The sequence below is a fragment of the Babylonia areolata genome, chromosome 7, assembly GCF_041734735.1.
Source record: "Babylonia areolata isolate BAREFJ2019XMU chromosome 7, ASM4173473v1, whole genome shotgun sequence".
NCBI lineage: Eukaryota > Metazoa > Mollusca > Gastropoda > Neogastropoda > Buccinidae > Babylonia > Babylonia areolata.
Genome location: NC_134882.1, coordinates 20,453,428 through 20,458,427, shown reverse-complemented (window position 1 = coordinate 20,458,427; position 5,000 = coordinate 20,453,428). Strand labels below are relative to the sequence as shown.

At 46.6% G+C, this 5,000-nt stretch overlaps 1 pseudogene across 1 annotated transcript in view; it reads right to left on the bottom strand.

Annotated features, from left to right (window-relative positions):
• Nucleotides 1-3,924: 3,924 nt before the first annotated feature.
• Nucleotides 3,925-5,000, bottom strand: part of LOC143283784 (uncharacterized) — a 21,352-nt pseudogene continuing 20,276 nt past the window's right edge. Inside the window, exon 3 of the transcript XR_013055455.1 lies at nt 3,925-5,000. This exon is cut by the window's right edge and continues 3,816 nt beyond it. The product of XR_013055455.1 is annotated as an uncharacterized LOC143283784 (transcript).

The following is a 5,000-nucleotide window of genomic DNA, read 5'->3' as shown; positions in this document are numbered from 1 at the left end:
GTACCATGCAGTACTGCAGTATCATGTGCTGCTTTGTAGTGCTGCTGTACCGTACGGTGCTGCCTTGTAGTGCTGCTGTACCGTAAGTGCTGCCAGGTAGTACTGCCGTGTTGTGCCGCTGTGCAGTTTAATACAGCCATGTAGTGCTGCTGTACCATGTACTGCTGCTGTACTCGCCTTCAAACATTTTGACTAGTCTCTTCCGTTGTATCTATCCTCTGTACTGGAAACATATGAACCGCACAGAACATTAAGATCCAGTTCTGAAAAGCTGCTTAAAGTTCCAAGGACTGATCTGAAATGCGCTGGAAATAGGTCTTTCAGAGCTCAGGTTCCCCAAGTGTGGAACTCTCTACTTTCATCTCTTAGAAATTCCTCTGATCTACATTCCTTTAAGTCAGATATGAAAACTTAACCTTTTCCGTAAGCATTTTTGTTCTGCGCGGAATGGTTAAACCAAGGTATGCTTGTTGGCAAGTATCTTTGTGCTAGTATTTTTATAGTCCTGTTTTAATGCATTGTGTATTTTATGTAGTTTCGGTCTTAGATGCGATGTCATTTTTTTCTATCTGGTTATTTTTAATGGGCGTGTGTGTGTGTGTGTGTGTGTGTGTGTGTGTGTGTGTGTGTGTGCGTGCGTGCGTGAGTGCGTGCATGTGTTTGTGAGGTTACAATGCTCTGGTACGCGTGTGTAAGTGTGTAGGCATGTTAGTGTGTCCGAACAGAATTTTGTGTTAGAAAATAAAAATATTTTAATTCTTATGCAATTTTGTTTTTAGTGCAGTTGATATTTAATGTCAGTGTGTGTGTATCTCTAAGGGAGGGACATTTATATATCTGTGTGTGTGTGTGTGTGTGTGTGTGTGTGTGTGTGTGTGTGTGCGCGCGCGCGTGTGTGTGTGTGTGGTCTATAAAATGCATTTTGTTTTAATCTAAGCCTTATTTATTTCATAGCTTTTATAATCTTTAGTGTGCTTTTGCATTCATATGAACACACTGGGTGTTTTCCATTGTCAGATAGCGGTTGATATGTTTTTTAAGGCATGTTTATAGTCAACTATGATGTAAGGCGCTTTGAGCAGCATTGGTGCTGGATATCGCGCCATAGAAAAACTATGTATTATTATTATTATTATTATTACCTGTTGTACCGTGTAGTGCTGCTGTACAGTGTAGTGCTGTTGTACCGTGCAGTACTGCTGTACCTGTTGCACCGTGTAGTGCTGCTGTACCGTGTAGCGCTGTTGTAGCGTGTAGTACTGCTCTAGTGCACCTGCTGTACCGTGAAGTGTTGTTGTATGGTGTCGTGCTGATGTGTCGTATGGTACTGCTGTAATGTGTAGTACTGCAATGTAGTGCTTCTGTCCGTCTGCTCTCTCTCTCTCTCTCTCTCTCTCTCTCTCTCTCTGTGTCATTTTCGTTTTCCCTTATCGAGTGCCAAACTTTCTGTGTGTACGGCACAAGTGTATATAAAAAAAAAGGAAAAAAAAAGGTCGAACAAGTTGGAGAACTGAAAGCTGTGCAAGTAGCCATCTGTTTCAGATAACTAAATGAACGTTGTAGTCAGACAATTCCCAACACGCACTACAGAGCTAAATTTCTCTGGGAAACTGGAGCGTTTTAGGTTCTGTTTTTCTCCGTTCGACTTAGCTAGGAAAATATTGTTGTTCGTCACCGTCTGGGCGTCGCCAGCACTCACTGTTCATTCGATAATTGTGTCGAACGTAATATGTGCCTATGTGTTTGTTCCGGGAAGAGAAATTGGGGTCAGCTGTATGTTCCCCCAAGTTGGTGTTCCCCCCAGCTCTATGTTCCCCCAAGTTGGTGTTCCCCCAGCTCTATGTTCCCCCAAGTTGGTGTTTCCCCAAGTCTATGTTCCCCCAAGTTGGTGTTCCCCAGGTCTATGTTCCCCCAAGTTGGTGTTCCCCCCAGGTCTATGTTCCCCCAAGTTGGTGTTCCCCCAGGTCTATGTTCCCCGAAGTTGGTGTTCCCCCCAGGTCTATGTTCCCCCACGTTGGTGTTCCCCCCAGGTCTATGTTCCCCCAAGTTGGTGTTCCCCCCAGGTCTATGTTCCCTCAAGTTGGTGTTCCCCCCAGCTCTATGTTCCCCCAAGTTGGTGTTCCCCCCAGCTCTATGTTCCCCCAAGTTGGTGTTCCCCCCAGCTCTATGTTCCCCCAAGTTGGTGTTCCCCCAGCTCTATGTTTCCCCAAGTTGGTGTTCCCCCCAGCTGTATGTTCCCCCAAGTTGGTGTTCCCCCAGCTCTATGTTTCCCCAAGTTGGTGTTCCCCCCAGCTGTATGTTTCCCCAAGTTGGTGTTCCCCCCAGCTCTATGTTCCCCCAAGTTGGTGTTCCCCCCAGCTCTATGTTCCCCCAAGTTGGTGTTCCCCCCAGCTGTATGTTCCCCCAAGTTGGTGTTCCCCCCAGCTGTATGTTTCCCCAAGTTGGTGTTCCCCCCAGCTGTATGTTCCCCCCAAGTTGGTGTTCCCCCCAGCTCTATGTTCCCCCAAGTTGGTGTTCCCCCCAGCTCTATGTTCCCCCAAGTTGGTGTTCACCCCCGGTCTACCTTCCCTCAAATTTTCCTTCAGGCAGTCTACGTTCCCCCAGGTCTATATTCCCCCATGTCTATGTTCCCCCAGGTCTATATTCCCCCATGTCTAGAACCACTGCTGACCACTATTGACTACGAACCAAATGTTCTTACACTGCGTTGTTTTGTCACGTTTGTTTATTATTACGTCTTAGCAGGTGTTTGACTACTGCTTGACCACTACTGACCACTGCTGTAGACGATCAGAGATCAACTTGCATCACTTCGTGACAGTTATGTTTCACTGGGACATCTTGGCAGGGTTAGACCAACAGCTGACCACAATTGACTGCTGTTGGCCATTACTGACCATTTCTTTCCACTTCTGACCACTACTGACCGCTAAGCAAAAATCGTCAGACTAAGTTGTTTTATCACGTTTACGCATTATTTTGACGTCCTGACCACTACAGACCACCACTGATCACTGGCCACTGCCAACCACTGTCCACTGCTGATCACTGACTACCAATGACCACCACCGACCATGACCACCACTGACCACAGCTGATGACTGACCACTTACTTGCTGACTACTGGCCACTGCTGACCAGTACCCGGGGGAACATAGACCTGGGGGAACACAGAGTATAGACCTGGGGGAACATAGACCTGGGGGAACACAGAGTATAGACCTGGGGGAACATAGGCCTGGGGGAACACAGAGCATAGACCTGGGGGAACATAGGCCTGGGGGAACACAGAGCATAGATCTGGGGGAACATAGGCCTGGGGGAACACAGAGCATAGACCTGGGGGAACATAGGCCTGGGGGAACACAGAGCATAGACCTGGGGGAACACAGATCTGTGGGAACATAAACCTTGGGGAACACAGAGCATAGACCTGGGGGAACATAGGCCTGGGGAAACACAGAGCATAGACCTGGGGGAACATAGGCCTGGAGGAACACAGAACTGGGGGAACATCGATCTGTGGGAACACAGACCTGGGGGAACACAGAGCATAGACCTTGGGGAACATCGACCTGGGATAACTCCGAGCATAGACCTGGGGGAACATCGACCTGTGGGAACATAGACATGCTTCCGAACAAAGGAGCTGACATACAATGGTATCCAGGCACAACATGAAGGCACGTGGGCCCAGCCCATGAATGGACTTGTTGCAGATGAAGATGTGATGCGTCTCTGTCCTTTGTTCCGTGTTGTTAGTCAGTATGTTTATTTGTTTGTATGTTAGTTACATTCGTCGATTCCAGCCTCGGGAATCGGTCAGCTAACCACATCCCGCGTTGGGGTGGGGGTGGGAGTGGGAGGGGTGTGGTTTGGGATAGGGAGGGTGGGGGGGGGGGGGAGGGACTGGGTGGGGTTATTTGACACTGTAGTAGGGAGAAAGGGACCAGAAGGGTTGAGACGTTTATCTGCCAATACAGTGCCCGTGAGGGTTCGGGTTCGAAACCCGTCTCGCCTTTTCTCCCAAGTTTGACTGAAAAAATCGAACTGAGCGTCTACTCTTTCGGACGAGACTATAAACCGAAGTTCGGTGTGCAGCACGAACTTGCCACACTGAAAAAGAACCCACGGGGGAAAAAATCAAACAAACAAACAAACAAAAGTTGTCCCCTATAGAAATCTCGTTTAATTAATACGTACCAAATATTTACGTATTCAATTCAATTCAATTCAATTCAATTCAAAATAATTTATTGACACACCCTTCACTGATCACTATGCACACATCAATTATTATGTAAAAAGAAAAACATGTGGGTAAGATACTATTACATTATAATTTAGAGTGAAACAACTGTGTGTGTGTTGTGTGTGTGTCCGTGCGTGTGCATGCATCGTTATGTGCGTGTGCACGCGCGCGCGCTCGCGTGTGTGTGCCTGCGTGTGTGAGAGTGTGTGCGCGCGCATGCGCGCGCGCGTATGTGTACGTATCAATCATTATAAAAAGGAGAATATTCAGCAAGATAATCATAACATTTAAAACGACAAATGGTCATCGACAAATAAAACCGAAAAACGAATGAGCAACTGGCACACCCTTCCTTGATCACAACGTACATATGAACTATCACGTAAAAAGAAAACATTCAGGTAAGAAAACGAAAATTACATTTTAAGATAAAGTGAAACATTTCATTGATATAAAAGGAAAATATTCAGTAAGATAATTATAACATTTAAGACACAAATGAAATGAAGACAGACAAATAACCTATTCACATTCCCTTACAGCTCTGCAGACATCAATCATCATATGAAAAGAAAATTAAGACAGATTTAACTTTTGAGACATGAAATCACAGTTCAAAAGGTCAAAACCGCCACCAAGACTAAAAGCATGAAAAACCCCTTTCACGCCCCTCTGCGGCAAAACAATAACACTGAGGGCACGCGCGCACACACACACACACACGCGCGCGCGCGCGCACCCACACACT